This window comes from Pinus tabuliformis, chromosome 4_1 (genome assembly GCF_031772625.1).
Source record: "Pinus tabuliformis cultivar Carrire ecotype Pingquan chromosome 4_1, CPIR1, whole genome shotgun sequence".
In the NCBI taxonomy this organism is placed as follows: domain Eukaryota; kingdom Viridiplantae; phylum Streptophyta; class Pinopsida; order Pinales; family Pinaceae; genus Pinus; species Pinus tabuliformis.
The window spans coordinates 783191687-783206746 of record NC_142303.1 but is presented as its reverse complement, the minus strand read 5'-3'; positions in this window follow the sequence as shown (position 1 = coordinate 783206746).

Sequence of the window (15060 nt, the reverse complement as noted above, 5' to 3'; positions counted from 1 at the left end):
GGACATGAAACATGTGCCATATCACTCAAGCTAAGTTCCTTCAATATTTTAATTTTAAGTTTAATTTTTGTATTTTTTTCAAATTTTTTGTTAAATTTTATTAAATTTGTTAGTTATTTTATATATTTTTGAAATTTAAATTTTAATAATCTTATGTAGATTTTCATGGTTATTCATATTGTAAGATGATTTTTTGGAAAATAACTATGTTTTCAAATTTAGTTCGTCCATTGTTTTGGGTAGACATTCCACCTATCATCAATGACATAAAATCTTTGGGGTGATGTGAATAGGTGCTGTGAGGAGAATAAATAGAATAAGAAGGAAATTAGCCATTATAAAAAATAAAAAATTATTATAATTTATTAAAAGTAAGTCAAATTTCTTGAAGAAAAGTGAACAAAATTAAAGGAAGGGGAAAAAGCTATTGGTAAAGAGATACATTAAAAATATGACGGTGTGGGGTAAATAATCCTAAAAATTAAGAGTTTTTAAGACATATACAAATATTAAAAATTAAAAATTTTAATTTGATTTAAAAAGAAATTTATAAAAATTGAAAATTAAACTTTTAAATTAGTTTAAAAAGAAAAATTAGAAAATAATAGTGAATTAAAAATGTTTAAATAGAGAATTGATGTGAACGAGTAGAATAAATAGAATGTGGAGGAAATTAACTATTATGAAAAAATTAAATTATTTTAAAAAAAATATTAACACGAGTCAATTTTCTTATTAAAAAGGAAACAAAATTCAAACAAAGGGGAGGAAGGAATCGGTCAAGAGTTATTGGAGAAGAAAATATTAAAGATATGATCGAACCAAAAAAGTCTTAAAATTAAATTTTTAAAGAGACTTATAATATTAAAAATTAAATTTTTAATTTATTTTATTTAAAAAACAAAAAAGAAGAATTAAATAATAATAGTGAATTTAAAATTATTTAAATAAAAAATTGAAATTCAAGATTTAAATTTTTTTAAATTGATAATTAAAATTAAAATGTAACATATAAATATATATGCACAATAATGTAAAAAAGGTAACAAAATAAAGAAAAGTAATAAATACAAAAGTTAAAAGAAAATTGAAAAATGATTAAAAAATGAAATTAAAGAAAAAGCTAACTAGGGCCAAATGAAAGGGCCAAACTGAAATGTGTCATACTAAACACAAGAATTATTGAGATACATGATGGATAATAGGTTTCAAATACTGCTTAATGTGTAACCATCTTCCCTATTGAATTAGCTAGGGCACTTTTTGAAAACACGTTTCTTTTCCAAAAAACATCTTATAATTTAAATTTTAGTATATTTATTATTATAATTTTTGTGTTTTGTTTTTTTAAATTATGTATTTATTTTTTAATTTATTATTATTATTTTTAATTTTAAGTTTTTTTGGCGTATTTTAAAGGTATTTCTTTTTCTTTTATATTTATTTAACTTATTTAATTTACATTTTATATTTTATATTTTTTTTCTTAAATGTTTTTTCCTTAATTTGAAAAAAAGTAGAGTTTCCAATTTTTTAAGAATAAAAATGTGATTTCTTTCATTTATTTATTTTTTTAAATTTATTTTTTCCCATTAAAAATATTTACATTTTTTTCTTTTTCATTTTTTAATGTAAATTATTTAAAACATTAATAATAATTAAACAAAATTAGGTAATGTCACTTTTAGAACTATAGTCAATTTATGTTTTTAATTTGTTATGTTATCAATGGTCAAAACCATAATGTCAATTGATTGGTAATTTTAATCCTAATAATAAAATAAAATAAAAGTTACATAAATTTGAAAAACGCTTATAAAACAAACTTTAAAAAAAAGAAAAACGTTAACAAACTTTAGGTGCTGTTTTTTTGTAATCATGATATTTGGTCTTTATGTCATGTTTGAAAAATGCTTCAATTTTACCCTAAAATATGTGCACATCACCACTTTTACATTTAAGAGCGTTTTTTCATGTCTTTCAAAGTGATGATATTTGGTTTTTAATGCCACGATTGAAAAATGTTTGAGTTTTAACCTTAAAAAAAGAGGTGATGCTAAATCACAACTTTTGCATTTTGATGTGGTTTTTCAAGTTTTTCGTAATCATGATATTTGGTTTTTAATTCCATGGTTGAAAAATATTGGAATTTTAAACCTGAAATGAAAAAAGAGTGATAATGCGGTTTGTTTCTTTAGATGCTTAAAATTTTGTTCCCCAAGTGTTTGACATGAGTGTTTGACATGAGGACGGGTTTCGGAGTGTCGAAGAGCTAGGGTTCTTAGGCATCTGCAAGTGTAGAACTCCATGGAAGGGTGCAAAGGAGGGAGCTCCACTCCCTCCTACAGACAGGTAGTGGCTAGTCGAGGCAAGAAACCAATAGAGAGTGTCAGAGGTCCTACAGGTGAAGGGATAAGGAACACGGAAGAGGAGCAAGAAGCAAACAAGTCAAGGGAGAATAACAACAATAAAGAAAATGAGGAAGAAGACAAGGAACATGGAGCGAAAAACAAAGCACAAAAGGGACCATGTAAACCCAAAGCTGAGGTCACACCTAGAGTAGTTTTAAATGATCTTGCTCTGCAGGCACACAAGGACCACATGCAGACATATGCTATCATTTGTAAATTCATGGGATTATGGCCCACTGAAACGACTTTACAGACATGGATTAAATGCAACTGGAAACCAAAAGGAAGCATTGAACTACATCTTGGGTCAAAAGGTTTCTTCATTGTGGTCTTTACAAATATTGAGGATAAAGACAGGGTGTTTGAAGGAGGGCCCTACTTCTATGCAACGGCATGCCTATACATGCGACTGTGGATGATGAATTTTGTCTCTGAGCGAGAAAATTTCATTTCGGTCTTGGTCTGGGTAAGACTCTACTCTCTACCTCTTGATTACTAGCAAACAGAATCGTTATCTGCCATAGGAAACAAATTAGGGTGTTTTGTCAAAGCTTTTGAGGCCACCAAAAGGGGAAAGTACACTTCCTTTGCACGAATATGTGTGGAGATGGATCTCTCTGGAGCTCTACCAGATGAGTTTATTTTGGAAGTTTTTGATGAAGAATGGGTGCAAACAGTAGACTATGAACATATTCCTTTCAGATGTCGGAGGTGCCATGAGCATGGGCACCTATTTAGAGACTGCCCTCTCAGTAAAACAGAGAACAAAAGTAAAGCGACCACAATGAAAGATACTGAAGGCTTTCACAAAGTGGTACATAGCGGAAAATGGGGTAAGAGGGGGCTAAAGCAACATCAAACAGAAGGGCAACAGGCTAATCTGAATAGGTTCCAAGTACTTGAAGAAGAAGAAGAGATAACAAAAGTAGATCAGGCAATGGAAGGAATCCCAGTGGAGAAGGAAAAAGAAGAAGACAGAGTACAAACTCACGACATTAACAAACAGAAAGAGACTATGCTGAGCGATGCAGAACTGGAGATGGACCAAGAAATGACCTAGAGTGAGATGGATATGGAGGATCATGAACTGCAGGAGATTCTTGACAGGGAACACCTAGATCTGGAAGGGTTCTTGAAATAGGGGACCATGAGTGGGGTAGACTCATTACCGCAAGAAGAGTTCAATAGAGTACATCAGCTGTTCCTATGGAAAACTCAAGATAAAGGGCAGGACAGGCAAAGAAAAAGTGAAAGACAGAGCAACAAAGGTGTGAAAACTATGAAAATCACACATGGATTAGCACCCAGAAACCCAGGAAAGAAAAGAGGCATGAAAAAGCAGAACGAGCTATTGATGGAATGCGGAAAGCTAATGATAGATTAAGGTAAGATGAAAGATATAACCAACTACTCCTTTACGAATCTTTAATAATGAAGTTTACATCTTGGAATATCAGAGGTCTAGGTAGTAAAAGAAAGCAAAGAATTCTTAGTAATAGAATGAAACAAGAAGCTCCGAATATGATCTTTATCCAAGAAACTAAATGCTCCATTCAAAAAATTAAAGAAATTCACAACAAATGGCTCAATAGATTTGAGTTTCTAGAAGTCAAAGCAGATAACACAGCAGGGGGCATACTTACTCTTTGGAACCCCCAAAAGATTGGCATAATAGATGCTGAGGCATCTAGAAATTATTTATCAGTGGTTATACAGCCGGTGGGAGATAGGGATACCTATCTGGTCATGAATGTTTATGGCCCTCAAAGAATGGATGATAAACTTAGGTTTCTAGATTCTCTTATGGAGCTTAGAGACAGACATGTAGATGTACCATGGATCTTGTGTGGGGACTTCAACATGATCAAATCACTTTCAGAGAAAAAAGGGGGAACCAGAACTTTAAGCAGAGACTCTTCAGCATTTCAAAATTTTATAGATAATATGAAGCTTGTTGATACTGACATGAATAATGGTCTCTTTACTTGGAACAATAAAAGAGGAGGAGAGTCTCAAGTAGCCTCAAAGTTAGACAGATTCATAATCTCAGAGGACCTTATGCTCACCAACAAGGAAATGATAGCGAGAATTCTCCCCTTTGGAGGCTCAGACCATTGGCCTGTTCAACTTGAGGTTTAGGGCATTGGTACCCCCAAGAACAAACCTTTCAGATTTGAGAATATCTGGCTCACCCACCTAGACTTCATCAACAACATTACAAAATGGTGGACAGAAGATCTGCATATTCAGGGTACAAGAATGTTCCAGCTACACAAAAGACTAAAGCACATCAAGCTCAGACTTAAAGATTGGAACAAGAATGAATTTGGAAATATTTTTGCAGCGAAAAAAGCTGTTGAAGATAAAATGCGGGAACTCAATCAAACCCTTATCACGGATGGCTTTGATAAAGATAGAAATGACCAAGTCACCAAACACCATCAAGACTGGGAGAATTTATGTAAACAAGAGGAAATATTTTGGAGAAAAAAATCCAAAGTTCAATGGTTGAAAGAAGGGGAGTGCAACACTAGATTTTTCCACAGATCTACCATAGCGAACAGAGCTCATAGTAGAATCTCTTCGATCATAGACGAGGGTGGTCATCTTCTTAATTCCCATGAAGATATAGAAGATGTGTTAGTTCAGCATTTTCATGGAATAACATAGGAAACCATTTCAGATAGAGAGCATTTTATCAGGGATTTAACAAGGCATATTCCTAGACTGGTTACTAGAGAGGATAATTTCAATCTCAATAGGCCAGTGACAGAAGAGGAGGTTAGTGAGGTCATAAAAGAAATGCAGAATGGTAAAGCGCCAGGCCCTGATGGTTTCAATGTGGATTTCTTTAAAGCTTGCTGGAATATTGTTAAACAGGATATTCTGAACGTAGTGGAAGATTCTAGGTTGAATAGAACCATTTTGAAGGTGCTCAATACTTCCTTCATCTCCCTGATCCCCAAACAGGACAATGCTCATACTCCAGATAGGTTCAGACCCATAGCCTTGTGCAATGTGGTATATAAGATAATATCCAAGGTTGTTGCTAACAGACTCAAACCACTTCTTCCTAATCTAGTTTCTATGGAGCAATCTAGATATGTGGAGGGCAGACAAATTCTCAACAACATCATTCAAGCGCATGAGGTGGTGCATTCATTGACAAGAAATAGGAAGGCTGGTATGATTATGCAATTGGACCTAGCCAAAGCTTATGATAAGTTGAATTGGAACTATATAAGGAGGGTCATTATTGCTTTTGGGTTTGATCATAACTGGGTAAGATGGGTCATGGCCCTGGTAACTTCTTCCAGTTTTTCAATTCTGGTTAATGGTTCTCCTTCCAAGACTTTTACTCCTTCCAGAGGACTCAGGCAGGGTGATTCGCTCTCTCCCTTTCTCTTCATCCTCATGATGGAAGGACTGGGTCGGTCTATCAAGCATGCGAAAGAAGTGGGTAATATTAAAGGCCTCCAACTTTCAGAGACTAGTCAGGCTTTGACCCATCAACAATTTGTTAATGATACTATGCTGCAGGGAATCCCCATGGTCAAAGAAGCTCTAGCATACAAACATATCATGTCTGACTTTGCCATGGCTACAGGTATGGAAGTTAATCTCTCCAAATCTAAGATTTTTTTCTTTAACACCAGTATTGCTATTCAGAAAAATATCTCTAGAATTCTAGGCTTTCAAAGGGATGTCCTTCCCTCCAAATATTTGGGAGTTCCTCTTACTGGTAAACCTTTGCACAAGGGAATTTGGGAGCCAGTGATTAATAAGATGCAGGATAAAATCAAGAAATGGAACTTTAGATCTTTAAACTTGGCTGGTCGGTTAGTGTTAACAAACACTGTTCTCCAATCAATCCCCGTCTTCATGCTATCAGCCCTTCCAGCTCCAAAAGGAGTTTTGCAACAATTTAGAACCATACAAAGAGACTTTCTTTGGGGTAAGGGGGAGGAAAGAAAGAAATGGGCCTTGGTAGCATGGGAGAATATTTGCAAACCTAAAAAATATGGGGGTCTTGGATTGGATGATTCGGAAGCACTAAGTAAAGTTTTAGGGGTGAAATTATGGTGGCGCTGGGTAAAAGACCCAAAGGTGCAGTGGGATAGTATCTGGAAAGAAAAATATGCCAACAATTGGCAAGATAATGATCTCATAAGGATGTCTGGCATAATAAAGGGCTCACACATCTGGAATAAGGCTTGGGGGAATAGAGGATTAGTACAAAAAAACAACTTTTGGGAGATCGGAGATGGTGATCTTGCTTTGTTTTGGGAGGACAAATGGCAACAAGAACCTACACTGATAAGGGAGGACCTTCTGGACCTCAAGAAAGAAACAAACACCAAAGGGTTATTTAAGGTAAAAGATTTTTGGGATCAAACCAAGAGTGAAGGAAAATGGAGAACCTGGAAGAACATGGAGCACAGGGAAGATAGCCCACTGAAATCCAAAGCAGAGGCGCTTCGGACAATGTTGGAGCAAAGGAAAATTTTAGTGACAGGAGGGCATGACCAACTTAGATGGGGCAACAATAACGCAGGCACCTTCAATCTTAAGCAAGAAAAATGCATACTCCTTGGGCTGGATTCCACTGAATCGGACAGGGTTTGGTAGGACATTTGGAGACATCAAGGTTGGATGAAGATTAAACTCTTCATGTGGTTGGTGCATCATAGGAGAATTCTAACTTGGGATAACATTTGGAAGAGGGGTGTTCTGGGCCCCTCTAGATGCCAGCACTATGAAGCCCAAGAGGAAACAATGGAGCACCTTCTCAATAATTGCATTTTCACCTCTTGGTTGTGGGATACTTTTGCCACTATTTTCCAGCAGACAGACATGGATAAAGGGAGCATTATCAATACCCTAATCAATTGGAGATGCAACTTCTCTGATTTTGAACTTCTAGGCTCAGCCTGGGCTTTAACGCCAAGCTTCATAATTTGGATTGTCTGGAAAGAAAGAAACAACAGAATATTTAAGAATGAAAAAAGTTCCTCCTAACGCCTTTTAGAGCAAATCTTAAGACAACTTAAGCATATGATAAGTACCATAGTGCGAAATTTCCCTAAGAATCCACCTACAGAAGCTGAAACGCAGATACTTCTTAAGTTGGGTATGCAGGGGCTTATTCCATAGGGCCTAGACAGGAAGGTTTTGAAACTGGATACTAAGCAAGATTATTGGCATCCTCCCCCTCAGGGTTTTCTAAAATACAACATTGATGGGTCTTCCAAAGATAACCCGGGTATTGCTGGCTTTGGAGGGGTGTTAAGGGATGAAAACGACAATCCCCTTTTCATTTTCCATTGCCATTTGGGAAGAGCCACTAAAAATATGGCATAATTAATGGCTCTTGAGAAATGTTTAGAATTCCTGAAGCAGGATAATCTCCAGAATGTTATTGTTGAAGCTGATTCAGAGTTAATCATAAACTCAATCAAAAGAATCAGCTGTGGCACGGAGCCAGAAAAAGTCTCAAAACAATGGAGGCTGCTCCAGGTCTTTCAAAGGATTCAACTTCATCTTCGAGGCCTTCGCACCGTGAGTTTTAACCATGTGCGAAGGACAACAAATAAATTGGCGGACATCTTGGCCAATCAAGGAGTGCTCTGTACCAAAAGCAGGGTTGCGCTGAGTTGGCCTAAGATGCCTCTGAATAGATTAAAGGCGCAATGTCATGACCAGGCGGATGAGGACATAATGGTGTTTCGAAACAAAGACACAGAGGCGGGGTCTAGTTGATGTGGATTCTTTATGCAACGTTTTTTCCGAAGTAAGAACATTCTGGGGATGCAGGTCATTGTTGGCCTCCCCAACCCTCGATAGTATGAACACAGAAGTTTCAGATGGAAGTTGCTGAGCAGACACAGTTCTGTAGATGGTCGGCCGAATAGATGGATTTTCATTTTGCATTGTTTCACGTGCCTGCGAAGAGGGGATGATGCGTGGGACGGAATTCAGGCTTTCCCAGTAGCCTTAAAACCTCGATTTTCCTTTCTGTGGCTGCAATACCGCTTGCGAGGTGGTTTATCATCCATCGCATGGCCTTCACACGGGAAGCAATTTTTCGGAGTTGAGAGCGATTCCACTCACCAAGTTACACGTGGAATTGTACGGGGAAGGAATACCGCCCTCATCGCGCACTATTTTTCGGTGTGTTAGGCTCGTGCGATATGCTCCTCGGCCATTAGATCATGCAAGTCAGATCTATAGCCAGGAACAAATGAGCATGTTGGTGGGTCTAGGAGGGCTATTGCGTGGTTAATCGCCGGGCTGCTAGGCTTTGCGATATTATCATCTGTCGTTGGATCTGGCATGGGGGATAGACGGTCAAGGAAAATGTGCGAATCCAGGGAAGAATATATTTTGGGCTGGTTTCGCGTCTTGGAGGGAATCGGTGGTTTTCGCGCGCTCTACATGCTTGAGGGTTATCCCCCATTCGGACCCGAAATCCTTTTAGTTGGGTCCCTAATTCCTATTTAGGTCCGATTCTATTTTTGTTTTGTTTAATGGTTTCCGGCCCGTTTTGATTCTTGTCCATCCAATCTCTGAGGGAAGATCAAACGGTCTCGGCTTTGCCTGTATTTTGTGGATTCTGTAGTTTTTTTTGAGGGATCGAGGCTCAGTGTTTAAGCCTTTAGCTTGGGGCCCTCGACAGTAAGCAAATGGTTTTTCTTTGGCTCATAGTCCTTGGGGACTGTTGTATTTTATGTAAGAAGTTTTTAGATTTAATGAAATAGAAGGTACGACTCTTGCTTCAACAAAAAAGAAAAAATAGTGATAATGGATCACCACTTTTCAGAATCAGCATGAACATTATGACTTGATGCGACCTCCAAAAAAATGATAACTAGGCCAACTTCTTGTTAAGTTTCTAACTTTGTGATAGAATGATCCAAATTTATGAAAAACGAAATGAAATACAATTATAAACAAAAAAACATAGCTAAAGCAAAAACAAAACTTTAATTCATTAGTAACAAAGTACTGCAAACTGTTTACATGCAAAAAAGAAATAAACTAGTTCGGGTGATGGTAGCTTATCGTTGAGACTATATGTGGTGGCTACATGTTTTTTGAACTATGTTAAAACGAGGCTTGGAGGCCTACTTATTATTGATAAACAATGAAAAACCATAAACATCAAAAAACCTAACCTTAGCAGATGAAACATCAAAAGTCTATGGGCCCCGTTGGGGTAAATTGGTACATCAACTTCCTTGGGTCGTAACTTTGGCATATGATCTCCGTTTGATGCGTATGATACCTTGTTAAAAGTATCTGATTGAGGACTACAAATTTCAATTGAAAACCCCCACTATAGTCTATTACCTAGTATGTTTAAAAAAGAAACATTGTTTAGCGCCTTAAAATGGCTTCGAAAGTTTTGGACCCGAAAAAAAATAAAAGATTCCAAAAATAGTAAATTGTGCTACAATTAAGAAAAATGAAAGAAAAATGTTGGGGGTCCAAGTGAAATAGGTGGGTGGCCACCAATATCCACTTGGATCAGTCCTCCCCCCAGGAAGTAATGATCCCCACTGTATTGGCTACCTCCATGAGATGGGGAAACTTCTGTTGAACTTGGTCCCTGATGAGCTGCTTGCTCTGGTGCAAGAGCTAGCTATCTTTGACTACTCAAAACAATTGGATTTATTGTTGGAAAGTGTACTTTATTTGTGTGTCCATGATCCCATCAGTTGTGGCTTGTTCCATGCAGTCCGGATTGAGCTCTGTTGGTGTTAGTTGTTTTTCAATGTCTGATGTGTCCAACAATGGTGGAAAGTATGGCCGAAGGCGGTCTACATTGAACACTAGGTGTAGGCTGAGGAATGGGAGAATACTGAGATCGAAAGCATTATATCCCATAGACTTGGTGATGGTTTAAGGCCAGTATCAAAGTGGTCAGAGTTTTTGATGAGCTATGGCAATGCGTTCTTTTTGCAAATTCAACCAAACTTTTTCGCCCACTTGAAACTTATGTGGCACCTGATGCTGATCATGTCACTGCTTGTGCTTTGCAATGGAGTTATCCAAGATGTCATGCATCTGATGGTGGATGTTCTAGATGTGTTCAATAAACCTGGTTGCTTTATCAACCTCATACTGTGCATGTGCGGATTCTGTTTGTGTAGTCACAGGAGGCATGGAAACATCAATTAGTCACAAGGGTTGAAATCCTAGAACCACTTGAAAGGGAATGCAATCAGTAAATCTATGGAGAGCTATGCTATAACTATGCTTCTTATAAAGAAGGTTATCATTCAAGGTTTGTGGATGCTTGGAATTGCGTATGCATAATATGTGCACTATCATCTTGTTGACAATCTCTATCTGGCCATTAGTATGGGGATGTAATGAAGTTGACTTGGTGAGCTTGGTGTCCAATAATGTCTAGAGGCTTGACCAAAATGTGCTAAAGAACCTGCTATCCTAGTCTGATAAAGGTTTGCGGGGTCCCAAAATGTACCCACACTCATTCAAAGAAGAGGTTGACAATGTGCTTTGCTGTGAAAATCTTATTTCAAGCCACCAATATAGCCATCTTAGAAAATTGATCCATGACCAAAAATACACAGTCATTCCCATGCTTGGTAGAAGGGAGGAAAAACATATAATCCATGGAGATGGATTCCCAGGGCTGACTGGGAGTAGGAAGAGGAGTTTACAAGCTTTGATTCTTAATGGTTGGCTTGGTGATGGCACAAGCAGTGCATGATTTTATATATTTTCCAACATCCTATCAGAGTCTTGGAAAATAAAATACTTCTATAGTACGACCACAATTTTCTTCACACCAAAGTGTCCTATGACCTGACTATGGTGTGCCTGCTTGGAACATGTAGTATAATAATGCATCCTGGAGGTGAAAATCTGGAACTTACTTTCCATCCACTAGCATCTGGTATATGGTGGCGAACTCTGGATTATTCTTGTACAATTTTCGCCATCCAGAGGTCTCATGGCCACAGGAGTTGGGAACAATAGTTAGTGCTGCCAATGGGGGCCAAATGAGGAAATTTGAAACATGATTGGTGTTTCCCTTCTTGTATTTAATTTTCAAGTGGAACTGTTGTAGATATGTAGACCACTTCTGATAGCGATCATTATGAAACTTCCCTTATGTCTGTATATATTGAAGAGGTCAGTGATCCGCGTGGATGGCTACATCCTTCCCAAAAATGTAATGTTTCCATTGCTGGCAAGCTTGCACGATAGAATACATCTCTTTATCATATATGGTGCACTTCCAAATTGTATCGGAAAGTGTCTCACTGTGATATGTCACTAGATGCCATTTCTCGGTGATAATTGTGCCAATAGAAAAGTCAACAATGCCCGTCTCAAATTCAAATGGCTATTGCAGGTCTGACAATATGACTACAAGTGAAAATCAGAGGTGATGCTTCAGCTCAATGAACGCCTAATGTTGGGATTCAAACTAGGAGAAATTTTCTTTCTCTTCGCCTTTGGTAACTTGACTCAAAGGCTAAGTGATATGGGAGAATCCCAACACGAATCTCTAATAAAAATTGACAAAGCCCAGAAAGCTGCAAAGCTCTATTAGAGTGGACGGGGCTGGCCAATCCCAAATGACTTGGATCTTGGCCGAATCCACAGGCACACCTTTCTCATCTAAGATGTAACCTAGATATTGGACCTAGTTCATGCCAAAGTAGCATTTATCCAAGTTGGCACATAGTTTGTGCTGCCACAGGGTTTGAAGGACTTGTTTAATGTGTTGCAAGTGCTCTTCCAACTCTTTCTCAAGATGTCGATGTAATCTATATATTCCAAACCACAAATGAGTTGGTGAAGATTTGAAAGGCATCATCCATAAGCCTCATAAAAGTTGCAAGGGAATTTTTGAACCCGAAAGAAATGACCAACCATTCAAAAGGCCCTCCCTGGATTTGAAGGTATTATTCCATACATTCGTGGGCTCTATTAGAACTTGGTGATAGTGAGACTTCAAATCGATCTTGCTGAAATACTTGGCCCCCTTGAGCTAGTTAAGAAGGTCATCAATCTACGAGATTGAATACTTGTTCCTGATAGTGATTTAGTTTTGTGCCTAATAATTAGAGCCTCCATGTCCCATCCTTCTTTTGCACAAGTAGAATTAGGCTCCCACAAGGTGAGGAACTTGGTTAGATGTTCCCTTTTTGCAGCAACTCTTAGATTTGCCATAATGGAGTGACGATATATTGGCCCATTGGGTAGAGGTGCTCCACGAGTCAGATAAATCGAATCCTTGACTTGACAGTGCAAGGGTATCCCTGTGGTTGAGGAGGATATGTCCCTGTATTCTTCCATGACCTTATCCACCTACTTCTGTTGCATGGGGGAACCCTTCCTAGGGGCCATGGATGTGGTCATGATCTTCCCCTTACTTTGAGAGTGAATTAGAAAGAAAAAAAATTCTGGTTATGGAGATGATCTTACCGCATATCTTATTAGAGACCAAAGAGATGATGGTAGGTAGGGCTACTTGTGGTATCCTATATAACTTTTTTTCTAAAGTAATAACAACAGTGCGAGGCTTGGACCCATACAATCCATGACATTTCCACAAGTATGGTTGTCCCAATAACACATCAAAAACTTCAATAGGAAGAACACCACACAATACCTCATTCATGAAGGGTTTGATGCTGTAGGTAAGATGACACTACTCGTTGATGTCAATATCTCTTCCTTGGTGGAGCCACCCGATGGTGTATGGCTACGGGTGTGGTGTGGTCGGTAGGCCCAAATGATCAACGAACTCTATTAAGATGAGGTTATTCTTGCTCCTGTTGTCGATAATGAACTGTAGCAGAGACCCCTTCACCCACATCTATGAGTGGAAGAGATGCTCCCCTTCCTTTGTATCCTCAGGCTCGATCTTCTGGACCTTGGTGGTGGAAATGGTGGCACTTAGCTTTGCATCAATAATATACTTCCATTTTTCCTTCCATTTGTTAGGATCTGAGTCAAAGTCATGACAGGCATATGACTCTCAAGCCTTTAGATTGGCCACCAGTGACTTCTTGGTGCGACACTCACTTGTGTTGTGAGTGGGGCTCTTGTGGAACTTACACCACTTCCCTGTGTCTTTTTTCTTCTTCATGGTGCTATTATTTGCTGGAAGCTTAGATGAGCTATCCTGGGTCACCCCGCCTTAGATTTGTCCCTTTTTATGCGGTTTGGGGGTGCCTTTTCCTTGCTTTAGATTCACATATCCAAAGTTTCGTTTCTTTTGTTTAAATTTCTGCTTGATCTTGATATCGTATCGGTAGGTGACAACAAACGAGGATATGTCTAGGAACTCCATCTCGTCCTGGATATATTTGTGTAGACAACTGCGATACTTGAGTACCAAATGTCGCTTAGAATCCTTGATACCAAATTTTGTGCAAAGGGTATGAAAATATTTGTGAACTCCTCAATGTCTTGGTCTCTTCTTTGCCACAGTGTGGTCCATTTTATGTACTTATCTTCATAGCTACTGATAGGGTAATATTTTTCCTTGATGGTGTCTCAAAAGGATTCCATATGGGTATGACTAAAAAGAGTGAGGGCTCCCTCTCGTCCCTTTGATTATAGTCAGTTTCCCAACAATCCTTGACATGGGGGACGACTTTGATGAGTGAAAAAGTAATCTTTTCCCTATTGGAGAAATCATGAACTGAAAAATATCCTTCCAATAGATTTAACCATTAATATATGACATCTGCATCTATTTGGCTTTCAAATATTGGAACGTCAAAGTTGACTTGTACCTTAAATGGAGTGGTGCCTGCAAGTTGGCTGCTGGGTGAAGATGCATCACCTGTGGGCATTTGTCGAAGGATTTGGGAAAAGTTGTTTATTATCTCGTTCCTTTGTCGCTCGAGGGCTTCTTCGAGCAATATTTTGAAAGGATATCATACTCCCTCATCTTTATTTTCTCCTTCCATGTGAGGCTGTCGGGGTCGACAAGACCAATCTTGCAAAGGTTCAACCAATTCAATCCCTAACTCCTTATACCCCGACCTCGTTGGGGACATGCATAGGAAAACAAAGAAAGAGAAGATTGCTATGATACCAATGATATGAATTTATGAAGGAACAAAATGAAATACAAATATAAGCAAAAACATAGGGCTACAATGAAAACATAACTTCAATTCATTAATATCAAAGTACTAGAAACTGTTTACATGTAGAATGGAAATACACTAGCTCGAGTGATGGTAGCTTATATCTGAGAAGAGACGTGGCAGCTAAATGCCCTATGAACTGTGTTACAATGAGGTTGAGAGGACTATTTATTTTTGATAAACAATGGAAAACCCTAAACATCCAAAAACCTAACCCTAGGAGATGAAGCGCCAAAATCTATGGGCCCCGTTGGGTAAATTGGTACATCAAATTCCTAGGTTTTTAACTTTGGCATACGATCTCCGTTTGACACATATGATACGTCAATAGAAATATATATCCGAGGAATACAAATTTCAACTTAAAATTCTAACAACAAGCCACAAGTTTGCCCGTTTTCCAAAAACAAGTCGTTTAGGGCCTTAAAACGACTCCAAAATTTCAGGACCCAAAAAAAGCTGCCAAAATAGTAAACTATGCTATAATTAAGGAAACTAAAGGAAAA